This window comes from Ursus arctos, unplaced genomic scaffold (genome assembly GCF_023065955.2).
Source record: "Ursus arctos isolate Adak ecotype North America unplaced genomic scaffold, UrsArc2.0 scaffold_15, whole genome shotgun sequence".
Taxonomy (NCBI): domain Eukaryota; kingdom Metazoa; phylum Chordata; class Mammalia; order Carnivora; family Ursidae; genus Ursus; species Ursus arctos.
Window position 1 is genome coordinate 11,176,877 of NW_026622819.1, and position 16,727 is coordinate 11,193,603.

The 16,727-nt window shown below is 38.2% G+C and overlaps 1 long non-coding RNA gene across 1 annotated transcript in view; it reads right to left on the reverse strand.

Moving 5' to 3' along the window:
* The window catches only part of LOC125283376 (uncharacterized), a 40,894-nt gene extending 24,375 nt beyond the window's left edge, over positions 1–16,519 (reverse strand). Inside the window, exon 1 of the long non-coding RNA XR_008959184.1 lies at positions 16,436–16,519. This is a non-coding gene — a long non-coding RNA (uncharacterized LOC125283376). The remainder of the gene's footprint in view (positions 1–16,435) is intronic.
* Between the last annotated feature and the right edge of the window lie 208 nt (positions 16,520–16,727).

Here is a 16,727-nt window from a genome sequence, read left to right on the forward strand (position 1 = left end):
GGGAATGTATGAAGAACAATAGGATATGTACATCGTCCCAAAGTCTTTTACAAAAGATTTCTCATAAATTGCAAGGAAAATAGTTATTTCCAGGAAAGACACCTGACAGACACCACCTCAGTCAGAGGATCAAAGCTAATCTCGCCAATAACGGGACGAGCAGACGTCATGTGTCTCCCGATGCGATGTACTGGGAAGCACGCCATCCCACTCATGTAGTATTTTGCCCCAGCTGCATAACCTAAGGTAATCATGAGAAAATGTCAGAAAAAAAAAAAAAAACCGAGGGACAGTCTACCAAATAATCGATCTTTTTAAAAGCAATGACACGGGAGATAGAGAGGATGAAGAACTGTTTCAGATTAAAGGTGAGTACAAAAACCTTGAGGACTAAATACGGTGTGATTTTGGAGTAGGTCCTGGGCTGGAGAGGGGAAGAGGACGTGGGGGGAGAGGAATTGCCATAACATTACTGAAACAACTATATAGAAGATCATAATATTGAATCAATGTTAAATTTTCTACACTTGACATTTGTGCCATGGCTATGTAACGGACTGTTCTTGCTCGGAGGAATAAGAGACCATGATGTCTGCAACTAAGTCTCAAATGGCTCAGGAAAAGCAAATGTGGCAAAATGTAAACATTTGGTGAATCTGGGTGGAGGGCGAAAGTTCTTTGTACTGGAGAGCCTGGCTGGCTCAGTCGGTTAAGTGTCTGACTCTTGATTTCGGCTCAGGTCATGATCTTAGGGTCCTGAGACTGAGCCCTGCGTCGGGCTCCAAGCTGGGCATGAGTCTGCCTGAGATTCTCTCACCCTCTCCCTCTGTTCCTCCCCAGCCACTCCCTCTCATGCTCTCTCTTTAAAAAAAAAATTCTTTGAACTATTTTTACAGCTCTTCTATACATTTGAAATTATTAAATGATGCTTGAACATCTCCTGTCATGTTGTCCCATGAGTGTACGATAGATAGTCCTTTTAATGGTGACAGCGCCTGCCTCTCAGGAAGCCTAGTGGTCATCCTCTCTGCTCTCTGCACTTCACATTACAATGTCTCATGGAATTTTCACTACAATCCTGAGGAGCTTCCTATTGCCCCAATTTTACTGATGAGGAAAGAGAAGGTTAGAAAGCTGAAATAATATGTTAGATTAGATGACTACTCAGGGAATATTCACACATACACACCCAACCTCCGGGAGGAAAGTATACTCTCCCCATCCCATATTTGTTGGGCTGGCACCATGGGACTTACTCTGGGAAAAGGGATGTTCACAGCTAAGACCTCAGTAGAAGCTTAAAAGGTGATTGCATGGTGGGGCTCACACTTCCGGGCTTCTGCCATCACTATGAGAAAAATGCATCTTGGGTCGATGCTGCTGGCTCGAGGAGGTTGAGAAATCTATGAAGCAGGCCCAGACCTAGCTCACAGATGGAAGACAGGCCCAGCGGAGCCCAGACTAGATCAACTCACACCAACAAACCCATGGATGCATGTTTTTAGATGTTACTGGGTCTTAGGGTCATTTGCCACATAACACCAGGGTGGCAATAGGTCACTGACACAGCTAATGGGTCTGATATCACACATATAAAAAAAATTGGAGCCAAGATGCTCAACTAACCAAGTACTCTGTTGCCTCACACCACTCCTTTATTAAAGAGCATTTCCAGGGGCTCCTGGATGGTGCAATCATTTAAGCATCTGACTCTTGATTTCGGCTCAGGTCATGATCTCAGGGTCCCGGGATGAGCCCCACATCAGGCTCCGCGCTCAGTGTGGAGTCTGCTGGAGATTCTCTTTCTCCCTCTCCCTCAACCCCTCCCCTGCCCCAGCTCATGCCCTCTCTCTGTGGGGGAAAAAAAAAAAAGAGCATTTCCATATAGGAATAGCCTTGCGATTCATAATGGTAATTCATGACTTGAAAACTCCTAAGATACTTTCTGAATTCTAAAATAAAAAATGATTATAGCAAAAATCGCAGTGTGTTTTATCTTCATGTTTTACTAATTGATAATCATAGCATATTTAATTAACCTTCCTGTTTACCAGCTTGGTTAAATGGTGCTACCATTTTTCAACTTTAATAACCATCAGAAATATTCAATAAACATAGCTTTCAAGTGCGATGAAGTAGAGGTACTGTTTGAATAATCACTAGTCTCTAATGCCAGATGGAAAAATCAATGCTGTAAAAGCTGGACCGAATTTTCTTGCAAGGGTTTTTTACTCATCTGTGTCCTAAGACAGAGGAGGATAGATTTTTTTAGGTGTTTTGATTCTCTGGTTTTAGTGTTCCTCAGAACCCAAGATACAAAATTACACCTGTTCCTGGGTTTTGGATCCAAAGCAAATTTCCCACTTAAACCTAAAACACTGTTGGGTTTGTTAGTTTTCCTCAATTACTAAAAATATTCCTACATTTTTGCCAAAATACTGAAACATTTTCTCTTACAATAAAAAAGGAATTTTTTTCAGCAAAGGAGATTTTTTTTTCCTAAGTTACATTTACCTCAAGACCAAATCCTGTGACAAACCAGTACCTAGAATGGTAGCACCATTCCATCCAATGGTAGCACCAGAATGGGGGTCAAGCCGGGACTGTCTTTCAGTTCTGTAACCACGCCTGGTCTCCCAGCAGGTTGACTTTGACGTAAGCAGAGTCATACATTTCTGGTGAAAGAAACAGCCACTACTAATTCTTCTGGGACAATGCTGTCAGCATCCATTCAGATGAGATGAAGAGGAAGGCGGGAGGGGAAAGGGAGGGAAGGGAGGGGGAGAAGAAAAAGTAAAAAGGGGAAACCTGCAAAGTTAATGCTCAGTCGTATGCTTTTGCAAACACGCATGGTGTGGAAAATGTAATACTGTGAGGATGGAGTTTTGTCTCCTCCACAACCTCTAGTAAACACACGTAAAGATGAACTCCCTGAACCACAACCTTATTGTCTAATAGGAAAGACTGATTTTTCCCCCTCCCGTACAAAAAAAAAAAAAAAAGATTTGCAGAAACTGAAATTTAAAATAACTATGGTGATATTGTACACGAAGCTGAAAGATGCTATTTTTTGTTTTATAACCTGGTTAACGAGAGAAGCAAAGGGGGTGTGAAATAGTGAAAACAGCCTCTCTAGAAGAACAGAATGCAAAGAACTCTCCCATTGACATGAAAAAGTCAAGTCAAAATGTGAGGAAATTTCCCAAGAATGGAACTTCAGTGAGTGAGTAAAGAGATGTCATTTCTTGTTGGAGGGTACATTGCATAGTCTCCTCTTAGACTCTCATGAGAAGTCCTTGTTCTTCTGCCATCTTAGCTGGTAAGAGGGACCCTCTGCTCAAAAGACTGAAGCAAAATCATTATTGCTCATAGAAGGCCCAAGGAAGCTCTAAGGAGGCAGGGGTGCCACTCCTTCTCATTCTTCACTTGTCTTTGCAGCATGTGCAAGAAACAGGAATAATGGCAGCAATTTGGGCTTAAACAAAGCTCTGACCCTATTTGATGGCCTCCAGATTTTTTCCAGTGGGACACAAGGTCATTTTTATTTTTATAAGAAAGGAAGGGAGTACTTGATTTTACAACCTTTGCAGTGGAATAACCTACAACAAAAGCTGAAACTTTAAATGAGATGTAAACCATATCAGAAGTGGCGAGGCAGCAAATGTGCTTCTGTAGACTGCCTCACGAAGCAAGACAGGGTCTCATTAAAAACTCAGACAATCCATAAGTTATCCCATAATTATGTAAAATGTATTAGAAAGAAATGCATCAACAAACCAGGGGAACTCGTGTTATGTAGATTCGTGTCGGCGTCCTTTGACATCAAAGAAGTCACAAAAACATGTCTAAGAGGAAGAACTCGTTATGCCATCTGGAATTCATATTTCTAGCTCCAAACCAACTGGTAGCATGAATTAATCTTTTTAGTGGGAATAATCTGGTATGGTTGATAAATAACAAAATATGAAATAGTAGTCACATATGTAATACAGAACACAGACCTCCATACATAATACTCTCACTATGCTAGAACATAGTTAATCTGGAAAAGAGTACACACGAAATACGAATTAGCAGACATTTTAACACTGCAGTTATATTGCATTCACTATATACTATTGATATGTGTAGGTAAGGATCTAGCCTTAACATTTTTAAGGTTATTTTCGTTTTGAGTTAGGATTTAAAAGTGGTGAAACATTACACTCCACTTCTTGGGGCCCCTGGGTGGTTCAGTCTGTTAAGGGTCTGCCTTCGGCTTAGGTCATGGTCCTGGGATCAAGCCCTGCATCGGGCTCCCTGCTCAATGGGGAGCCTGCTTCTCCCTCTCCCTCTGCCACTCCCCCTGCTTGTGCTTTCACTCTCTCTATCAAATAAATAAATAAATAAAATCTTTTAAAAATTCATTCATTCATTCGTTACAATGGTGAAACATTACACTCCACTTCTTCAGAGAGGCTATCTCCATTCTAAGAACAGGTGCTGTTTCCTGAACATTCAGTCTATGCAGGTAGAACCAGGATCTGAACTCAGTACTCTTACTCCATGTCTCATTCACTTAACCTGTCCAAACACACAGTTGGAAAGTGTGCTTTCACAGCTTTCTTCCCCTAGAATCTCCTCACACTCGTTGACTCTAGCCAGCAATGACTTCGAAGTCTTTTATCGCATCTGTACCCTGAGATACCAACAGGTGCCTGGGGTGAGGGAGGAGGCACAGAGTTGGACGACGGGCTGTACAGGTCTACTTCTCGTCTTTGCTCCTCGGGGTTCTGGAGTGGTGTGTCCGTTAGTTCTTGCTCGTGGGTGGGACTTAGGAGAGCAGCCACTGTCTCTGTCCCAGGAAGTTCAAACAGCTTCGCCTCATTTGGGCCAGCTGAAGAGGGGAAGCTATATAGCCTTCCACATTCCTGGCTAGCAGGGTAGGAGAGGCTATTTCTGGGAGGGGCGGCATCTTCCAGGAGCCCAGGCAGAGTTCACACCCCAAACAGACCTGCAGCCTGTCTTTCCTGTTCTCACTTCCCGGTCTCCCGATTTCCTCATCATTTAATTGAAGTGGCATTAATCCTTTCTGAAAGAAGATTGAACATAAATAAATACAGTACCTCTCTGAGGCAACAGAGCTGGTTTGCCCTCCTCATTCGTGCCACTGTTTCTTTTGCTACCGGACTGAACGACACCCAAACTCAGAGTTCAAGAGGTTAGTTTCAAAAACTAGCTGACATGAACAGATGGGAAACAGAATGTCCCATTGCAGTAGCTGAGTTACTCTATGCAACTCTGAAAGAGCTTCCCCATTACCATTTTGCTAACGATGAGTTTGTATCAAGTATCGGTTTATTTTCTTCGACCAGAGCAGGTGGCAGCCTCGGTGATCATGACTGATACCCAAGGTTCCTTAACTGGAAAATGTCTTTCATGTGTCAATGAGACAACAGTTTTTTAATGCAATCTCCCTCAGTCAATGATACCTCATTTCGCTCTATGGTAGGTAAATTATTAGTAACTCATCCTGAGTTAGAAAGGAAAAGAGAGAGAAATCCTGCACCTGAAGAGGATAGAGAACAGGAATACGCCACTAGAAAACTAATTTCTTGAGTAATTTCTTAAAATTATTCTATTATTGAATATAGGCTCAATAAGCATTTTCTGAGTAAATGAAAAATGAAAGAGGATGAGGGACAAAGGGAAATTTTTGAAAATGTAAACTGATTTTACATCTTTCCTTTATAAAGGGTAGTTAAATAGTACTTTGGCAACCAAACTAGAAATCAATAAAAGGGAACTTACCCCAGCTGAAAAAGGGAATCTATGAAAAAAACCACAGCTAGCATCATATTTAATGGAGACAAACTAGAAGCTTTCCCCTTAAGGCCAAGAATGAGACAAAGATCTCCAACCTCTCCATTGCTATTCCATTGTACTAGAGGTCCTAGCCAGCACACTTAGGTGAGAAAAAGAAAAGATTGGAAAGGAAGAAGTAAAACCATCTCTATTTACAGATGCTATGATCTTGTCTATACAAAATCTAAAAGAAGCCACTAGAAAATTATTAAAACTAATAAACTAATTCGGTACAATGTCAAGATACAAAAATCAATACACAAAAATCAATTGTATTTTTGTACACTAGCAAGGAACAACCCAAAAATAAAGAAAACAATTCTATTTACAATAGCATGAAAAAATAGAATATTTGAAGAGAAATTTAACAAAAGATGTGTAAAACTTATACTCTGAAAATAAATCTTAAAAGAACTAAATAATGGAAAGTCATCCTATGTTCATGAGTCAAGAAGACTTAATACATTTAAGATGGCAATACTTCCCAAATTGATCTACAAATTCAATGCAATCCCTATCAAAATCCCAGAGAGATTTTTTTCAGAAATTGACAAACTGATCATAAAATTCATATGGAAATGTAAGGGACAGAATAGACAAACAATTCTGAAAAAAAAGAACAAAGTTGAAGGACACACAAGTTTTTGAAAACTTACAGTGCTGGAAAAAGGATAGGCTTATGAATCAAAGGAACAGAAATGAAGTCCAGTAACAAAACCTTACATTATGCCCAAGTGGTTTTCAACAAGGACTCCAAGACAATTCAACAGGAAAAGAATTTATTCAACAAACGGTTCAGAGACAACTGGATAGTCACACATTAAAAAAAAATAATTAAGCCGTACCCCATCTCACACTACACACAAATATTAAATCAAAGTTAATCTTTGACCTAAATGTAAGAACTCAAACTATGAAACTCCTAAAAGAAAATATAGATGTAAATCTTTGCGACCTTGGATTAAACATGATTTCTTAAATACAAACCCAAAGCACAAGCTCTACAAGAAAATATAGACAAATTTTACTACGTGAAAATTAAAAATTTTTGTGCTTCAATGGACATGATCAGGAAAGTGAAAAGACAACCTACAGAATGGGAGAAAATATTTGTAAATCATATACCTGACAAGGGATTTATATCCAGAATACATAAAGAGCTCTTACAAATTAACAATAGAAAGACATATCAACCAATTTAAAAATGGGCAAAGATTTGAATAGGGATTTCCCTAGAAAAAAGATACAAATAGCCAAAAAGTACATGGAAAGATGCTCAATGTCTTTAGATACAAGGGTCCCAGAAACAAACCACAATGAGATACATGTCACACCCACTGGGATGGCTAAAATAAAAAAGATGACAATAACAAGTGTTCATGAATATATGGAAAAATTGGAGCCCTCATTCATTGCTGGTGGGTATGTAAAATGGTGCAGCTGCTTTGGAAAATAGTTTGGCGATCCCTCAAAATGCTAAACATAGAGTTACCATATGATTCAGCAATTTCATTCCTAAGTATACACTCAAGGGAATTGAAAACACGTTCACACAAAAATTTGCACACAAATGCTTATACCAGGATGGTTGTAAATCCCATCTACTGATAAATAGATTTAAAAATGTAAGTTTGGGGCATGTGGCTGACTCAGTTGGTAAAGCATGAAACTCTTGATCTTGGGGTTGTGAGTTTGAGCCCCATGTTGGGTGTAAAGATTACTAAATATATATATATATATATATATATATATATATATATATATATATATATGTTTGTTTAGAATAGAATATTATTTGGCAATAAAAAAAGAATCAAGTACTGATACATGTTACAATATGAGTGGACCTTGAAAACATTATGCTCAATGAAAGAAGCCTGTCACCAATGATCACAAATTATATGTTTCCATTTATGTGAAATATCCAAAATTGACAAATCCATAGAAACAGAAAAGAAGATAGTGTGTGCCCAGGGGTAAGGCAAGAGGGAAAGAGTAGAGAATTACTACTAATATGTATAGGGTTTCATTTTAAGGTGATGAAAATGTTCTAAAATTAAGTTGAGATGGCTGCACAGTTGTGAACATATTAAAAACCACTGTACACTTTAAATGGGTGAATTTCATGGTGTGTGAAATATATCTCAAATCTCATAAAAATGTACTTTGGCATAGGATCTATTAGGAAAAAAAAATCACTCTATCATAGTGTTTAATTTTCAAGTTTGGATTAAGATACTCTGGTAGACACTGTGAGTTGACTACCCAACAACCATTCTTGTTTCTGGGAGTTGAATCCCAATTTGGTGCAAGTCAGAGGACCACTGTGCCTGACCCCAGATGAGTAGTATTGATGGACTCCTAGTCAGTTATGGGCTCCTTATCAAAGGTGTCAAGTGACCCAGCCCTGGCTGTTGACACAAAATTTGAATCTACTGCTGAGAGTTTTAATGGAATAAAAAGTCCTGGATAAAAACAAAGATCCCTTCATTCCCTGCTTTTTGATTTTAGATAGTAAGGAAGTGATGCATGTTGGGTGCACAATCATGAGAAAGACAGAGCTGACTTAGAGCTGCTCTGTTAACCATTTCTGGAACTACCTATCTCCAGAGTTCTCATAAAATTTGTTCATTAGCCCAGTTGTTTAAACCATGTTCTGTCAGATATGCTGTTTAATGTGACTGCGAGCCTGCTAATGGATACATTTTCTCTTAAGTGGGCTTATTTGTGAATTTTCGTAAAATTACAATCTCAGTTCTACATCAGTGTTCTAGCTTAAAAGACAAGATAAAACCAATCTAGATTTTTTCTGAAGATGGGCCTACCCTGGTCAGTGAAAGCAAAAGAAAGGAGCATCTTGCTTAATAGGAGAAATGACTTCTACACATGAAATGGATCAGAGTATTGGCCGGTCTTTGTTAGGAAGCAAAGGTGCTCATGAGGATCACCTGTCAAAAATTCTAACAGGCATCCTCTAGGGCCTGGACTAGAGTATTCATAAAATTCTATATTTTATGTTTCTTAATTCTCACATGAAAACTTCTATGATCAAAGATTCATTTTCATATAGAAGATGAAATCAAGCAGCTCTGCTTCCAGATATGTTAATATTTTACAACTTTGTTAGCTTGGGCTCAAACTAACAACCAGAAGCCAGCTCTTAATTGGTTTCATCTAATTCTTCATGAAAATTTGAACAATATCTTAGTATTCACCATTTAAGAAAATTGTATAAATTAGTTTAGAAGTGAACAAGAAATAAATCATGATAGAAGAGCAGATATTTAATTCTGAAAAAAATACCGTTTCTCTTCTTTAAATTGTTTATCTTAATAGAAGCCAGGAAATGTGTGAAAATATCTACAACTGCTAATGCCATAATGGAATCTCTCTATAAATCTGTAAGTGTGGGATTTACACTCGTCATAATTGTGATCTAATTCTTTATATACATATATTATATATAGTATAATATATATATATATATAATTGCTCCAAGCAATACAATTTGACCTAAATCAATGCAAAATTTAGCTATGAAATATTGAGACAATCTCAAATCTTACTTTGTGATAGAACTAAAGCCACAGAGGCGGATGTAACTGTTGTTTTTTTTATTCAAATTTTATGCTAAAAAGACAATTGGGCAATCCACTTGCAGAATAGCGATGTGAGCTCCATGTACCCACTCGTCAGTGCAACAACCATAAGTGGTGAAAAAAATTTTTTAAAAACAAAACAACCATTTAAAGTCTCAGGAAATTGTCCTAAGGAAATGTACTAAGAAAATTAGGAAACATGTATTACGAAAATATACTAAATCTTGGTAAGAATAGCAAAAATCTAGGGCACTGAAGCTATAATCTGTTCCTCCCCCCAACCCAACCAGTCTAGCATGATGGAAGCTCTATCCTAAGTGAATGTGGCCAAGAAAATGGCTCCCCACAGCTCCCAATCAACAGCTATGGTATCTCTCTGGGAGGGACTGGCCACAAGCATTTCTCATTCCAGGCCCAGGCCTGTATTATAGAGGCTGAATTCCAGGCAAGTATGGCTGAGAGGTCAAGGGCTTTCTTTCTCCATCAAGTCCCCACTAGTAGGGCAAAGGATCTACCTCAAGTATGGCAGACTGAGAATATAGGAGCTCTGATTCCCCTCATCCCAGTTCACTCATGGGTCAGAGGTTCCACACCAAGAAAGGTAAACTGAGAAGATCAGAGCCTCCTGCCCCTCCCTACCCAAGCCCTGCTCCTAAAAGAGGTGTCACTCAAAGAGAAGCATGGCACTGTCCCTGCTTCAACTCCGGAGCCACAGCTCAGAATTTGCCAAGGAACAGACACAAGCTATAAAAAGGAACTCCGAAGTTCTCCCCGAAAGAATTGACTTTATTTGAAACATAATGTGGTGAAGTAAAAGCCTAAGAACATTCTAAAAAAAAAAAAAAAAATGGAGATTTTTGGTAGTAAGCAATCAAGAGGAGGCTGATAGCTTCAGGAGAGGTAAAGCTAAACCATAGGCTCATCTAGTTTCCCCAGGAAAACCAGGGAAAGATACAGTTAATAGAGCACTCCTGGGGTTAGAACAAACTACCAAGACTGGCCTCAAAAACCTCCCCTAGAAAGACGACAGAATTTTCAGAACATAAGGCAATTTATGCCCCCAAGACATTGTCAAAAACAATAGAGCACTCAGTCTGGCAATTAGTGGAACCCAACAGCTGGGTGTGATACCAACAGGGGCAGAGCTTGACTGATATTAGGGAAAATGAAAGGCAAAAAGAGCTCTGCTAAAACTACTACCATGCTAGGGTGACTGTGTGCATGCCCAGGGCTGTACCCTTTGACATCAGAGGCTTCTTACTGCAGAGAAAGTAGACTTCACTAAAAACAAGTCCAGCCAAGACACTAAGCAAATAAACAAGCAAACAACATCCTGCCCTGGGGGTGGGGAAAACCAATATCCGGAGCTGCTGCAAGACATTCACTAAAATTTCCAGGTTTCAACAAGGAATTTGAGACATGCAAAGAAACGAAAAGTGTGACCCATACACCAGGAAAAAAAAAGCAGACAATGGAAACTGCCTGGATCCAGACGGTACACATAACAAAGGCTCTGAAACAGTCACTACAAACATCCTCGAAGAGCTAAAGAAAACTGCTTAAAGAAGTAAAGCCAGAGTTCAGGGTTGGGGGGTGCTAGCTGGCTCAGTCAGTGGAGCACACGATTCTTGATCTCAGGGTTTTAAGTTCAAGCCCCACATTGGGTGTAGAGATTACTTTTAAAAAATCCAGGGTTGCCTGGGTGGCTCAGTCGGTTAAGCATCTGCCTTCTGCTCAGGTCATGATCTCAGGGTCCTGGAATCAAGACCCTGCTCAGTAGGGAGCCTGCTTCTCCCTCTGCCTGCTGCTACCCCTGCTTGGGCGCTCTCTCTCTCTCTCTCTGGGAAATAAATAAATAAAATATTTTTTAAAAATCTTAGAATTAAAAGAAGTAAAGGAAGGTATGATGACAATCTCTGATCAAACAAAGAAAATAAGGAGAAATTATAAAAAAAGAAAAAGAAAGAAAGAAATGCAGATTCTGGAGTTAAAAAATACAATAACTTAAATGAAAAAAATTATTATAGTAGTTTTGAACTGGCATAAGAAAAAAATCTATGAATTTGAAGATAAATCAAGACAGATTGTATAATCCAAAGAACACAGAGAAAAAAGAATGTTGAAAAATGAGTAGGACCTCATAAAAATGTGGGATACCAACTCACATATAACCAGAGAATCAAGTGAAAAGAGAGAAAGAAGCCGAAAAATGTATCTGAACCAATAATGACTGAAAACTTCCCATATTTGCTTTAAAAAAAAAAAAAACATTAACCTACAAATCCAAGAAGTTCAATAAACTTCAAGTAGGATACACAGAAAGAAAGAGACCCACACCTACATACATCATACTAAAAATGTTAGAAAACTTTTTTTGAAAGCCAAACTGTTCAAGGTAAAGAGAAAAATTTTGAAAGCAGTGATTGAAAAACCACTTGTCATGTACAAGAACCCAGTAAGATGAACAACCAACTTCTTGTTAGAAACAAGGGAATGTAGAGGTGATGTAGTCAAACGGCTGTACAAAAAAATCTGTCAACCAAATATGTGATATCCAGCAAAACTACCTTACAAAAACGAAAGCAAAGTAAAGATACTCCGAGACAAACAAAAACTAAAAGAGTCTGTTGCTAGCAGACCCACCTTACAAGAAATACTAAAGGAAGTTTCTCAGGTTGAAAGCAAGTGACCCCTGATGATAATTCAAGCATATGCACACGTGTGCACACATTCACACACACAATACAGGAAAAGGTAATCAAAAATGGTATAAACGCATATTTCATCTCCTTTCTTAACTGATTTAAAAAGCAATTATATAAAATAATGTGTATGTAATTGTCGTGTTGGGTTATAACATATAAGAATGTAATATTTGTGACAATAATAACACAAAGGAGGTGGGTGGAAACAAAGTTGTACTAGAGTAAGGAAATTACACTTGATGGTAATATGAACCCCTGGGAATAAATGAAGAGAACCAGAAATGATAAACAAGAAGGTAAATATAACAAACACTATAAATACGCTGCCTTCCTTCTCTTTGTTTCTTTAAAAGACATAAAATTATATAGAAAATGTTATACATTTATGTTATATAATATGTAATATTAAAATTATATATATAGTATATCAGTAATAGCCCCCAAAAGAAGTAATTGGGAATAGAACTCTTTTAAGAGTAATATTTCTATATCCATCTGGAATGAAGTTAGTATAAATCTGAAGTTGATTCTAAATTAAGATGTGTAAAGCAGACTCTGGAGAAACCACCAAAAAAGCCTCAAAAAATATAGTGAAAAAGAATCACTAAAGGAATTAAAATATTACACTAAAAAACATTCACTTAATGCATAAGAAAACACAATTGGTCACAGTCACTAATGCAAATAGGCACTGGACAACCCAAACACCAAAAAAAGTGAAAAACAACAAAATGCTTTCTAAAACTTTGGTCCAAGTTACCAATACATGAAAGGATCTTTCCACAGCAGAAAGAAAAGTACAGTTCTGTAAGGGTTTATTCTTAAGAGGAGAACCTACTGTTAATTCACTTCTTCCTTGCTGCCAGGGGGGATAATATAATTATGTGGATCTCTCACAATGACCCCACTGACTAATGAGCAATGAAAGTGGAATTTTTGAACAGGAAGTGAATAAAACTGACTCAAGCTCTGTGATGGAAGGGAGTCTATGTGAGCTTGCTCACATGGGCTTGAGAACTTCTCCATTTGGTACACATCACATGTCTGGGAACACGATCCAATTTTCAAGGAAGAGAAATGATCTCCATCCACTTTTATGGAACCATTGACCTGCTCAAAGGCAGGTAGTGCTCTGAAGCTGAATTGTTTGAGAGAAAAGGAGACAAGTGACTCCCTTGTAGAATGCTGAAGGACCTTGATAGTCACGAGCCTCGGAGGAGTTTTTGAACAGATGAATGGAAATTACCACATTTCTCCCAGATTAGACATAACCAAAATCCCTTTTTAGAGTCATCAGTAAGGAATTTGCTTAATAACCAAACCTGTGGTCTCTGGGCTCTCTGCCAATGGCAGAATGAATAAGGACAAGGATATGGACACAGGCAGGGATGAAGGAAGATACTTCGTGCCTGCATTTAGTGCTCCCTTTTTTCATCTCTCTCCTCACCCTTCTTATTTATTTATAGAAAACAAAATTATTCCTTAAATCTGAATGCACGAGAGGAACATGTACCAATGCATGGCTTAAGCAGATAGTTATGTAAATGGTTATAGAATAATAACACCAGATGCCCAGAGTAAATGATTTCCACTAACCCATGGCAAGGCTCCCCATTCTATTTTTAAGCATCTTCAAATCTACTGGTGGTCTCTTAACACAATTTCGTTTTTATAACGTTTTTCCTAGTTTATAGGGAGCTTGCCTGAATACTGAAGGAAAAAAAAATTCTGCTATACTCATTTCTATAAGCAAGATTTTATGGGAAATGTTGCCTATCAAGGAATTTTCTTTCAACTTCCACTGAAATAGCAAATCAAACTGCTCTTCAGACCCATGGTAATTCCCTTACAATTTCATACTCCTTTTGAGCTTCATTTGAAAAAGTGACCTTTTTTTGTTTTTTTAAAAACCAGAGAAAATCTGGCTTTGGTTTTCAAATAAAAGTACTAAGAATAATGAAAAACTGGGCAGATGTAGGACGCATTTGAATGGTTTGATTGGAGAAATGATTGATCAGACTTTGCATATCTCCTTATTATCACTCCATCCCTCTGGTTTTGTCAATTTTTATTTTTATTTTCACTAAAATCCCTAGTGTTCCTTCTTTTCCTGTGGTAGATTAATCTATGAATGGAGATAAGCATTTTTAGTCATCTATACTTGGTGTATGTTATGTGTCCTTTAGATTCATGTCTTTCACCAGTTCTGGAAAATTCTCTAATCATTACTTCTTTGAATATTCTCTTTACTCCCTTCTACCTATTTACCCTTTCGGGAAATGTGTGAGAATGACTCACTCCACTAGGTCTCCTTTTCCTTTGTTTCGAATAAAAGCACGATTCTTTATTAAAGTGAGTTTATTTACTTTATTAAAGTAAATTACATTTTAATTCCTAATTAACACAGTTTAGAAATGACCAATTACAAATTAAGTACCTTGCTGACCATAGTAAGTTCTTATGCTTCACCATTTCCTAATTTTTTTAAGTTTATTTATTTATTTATTTATTTGTAGTAATCTCTACACCCAACATGGGGCTCGAACTCACGACTCCGAGATCGAATTGCATTCCTCTCCGACTGAGCCAGCCACGTGCCCTACCATTTCTTAATTTTTAAGTAGACTTTGTTGTGGTATAATTTATATACAATAAAATTCCATATTTTAAGGGGAAGTATTTACACATTTAAGTGGAAACAGATGAATTCTGAATTCATCTATGTGACCAATGTCCCATTTAAGAAATAGAAGATTTCCCCAGAAAATTTCCTCCTGCTCATTTGCCCTCAGTCAACACTCCACCACCACATCGTAGTCACCCACCGATCTGATTCATGAATATAGTTTGTTTTGACTATTCTAGAAATCTGTCATATAAACAGAATCATGTAGTTGTCCTTCTTTTGCATCCAGCTTCTTTGTCCAGAATAATGTCTGGGAGATTCATCCATATTGTCCCATGAATCAGTGTTTTGGGTTTTTATAGCTGAATAGTGTTCCATTGTATGAATATACCACAATTTCTTTATCCACATTCATTTCATACATATAAAGTCATCTAAATTGTCACATTATGAAAGGATATATATTCAATAAAAGATATGATATACAAAAATTTGGGGGGGGTGCCTGGCTGACTCAGTCGGTGGACCATATGACTCTTGATCTCAGGGTTGTAAATTCGAGCCCCATGTTGGATATAGAGATTACCTTAAAAAAATAAAATCTTTAAAAAAAATTTTTTTTTGGTCTCCTTTCACTGGCTTTTCTCACTCCAGCCTTTAATACATTCTTCCTGCCAAGATCAGCTTTCCCTTTACCATGACCAGCTTCTATTAAACTTTGCCCTAGTCCACTGCTGAGAGTAATCCTTTTGCTTCCTAGTTTTACTTGAGATGATACATCACTTTCTGGTTTCTATTATGGTTACTTAGGTACCTAATTTCAACTCCTAGACTCTAGGCTGCTTGAGGTCAGGACCCAACTGAGATTTATCTTTGCTTGAGCACAGAATTTAGCAAACAGCTGGCTTGTGGGACACGCTCAGCGGACGGCCACTGAGTAGATAAACAAGTGAATTCCTCCCTTCAGAGTTAGCCTCTGTGGTTTCCCATTGTAGAGCTGCGTATTCAAAATCTTGCACAAGAAGCTCCAACCAGGCTGTCCAGCCCCTATTCTCATGCTTTTTCCTACACAACTCCTCGTCCCCAGTTAAACTAGTCTGTTTGCTGACTTCCGTGCCTTTATCTATGCTGTTTTTCCTGTTTGGTAGAAAACGCATGTGCAACACACACACACACACACACACACACACACACACCTATCTTTATTCTCCCCTGCCTCCTGAAAAAGAGTTAGAATCTCATGGTTTTTGTTGACAGGGAGCCCTCCACCATCCACACACCTCTGCTGGCAGAGACCATACAAGTAAGCAGTTGCAAATTGTGCCCAGTAGGGGGAGGTGTGCCCATAATCTCCTATTAGGTTCAGGGCTTTTTCTGAAGCCCTGGAGATTTTAAAGAAGCCATATGTTTACAGAAATCTCCCACGGATCAAGAAATAAATAAACAGTTCAGCTATCTCTTTCTGCAAATCACTCACAAGCTATGAGTAACCCCACTAATCAAAGCACAGGAGCTTCGGCCCTAATAACAAAGACAAAACCACTTGACCATGTTTAATCTCTTGGATTGAAAACACAACCAGTTCATTTTTAAATGTTACATCTGAACGACCTCATTCCATTTGCACCCCCATTTTAAAAAAGTAGTTACAGCGTACTCACAGATGGGGTGTCAAATCTGTGTTGTTGAATCGGAAACCAGTAATGCACGGTTGAATGTCTTGCCTTTCCTAAGATAAAGTTTCATTAGTTAAAATGAGAAAAGTCAATCCTGTCCTGCCCACTTTTTTCCCCATCTCCACCCACTTCTTCCCTCCATTTAGATTTTTTTAAAAAAACGCTTTGTAACTGTTGACCAAATGGCAGTTATTTTTTAAGTACTCAAGATACCACAGGATTCAGCTTGACTCAAGTGTTAATCATTGATTTGCACTGATCACAAACCAGAAGTGAA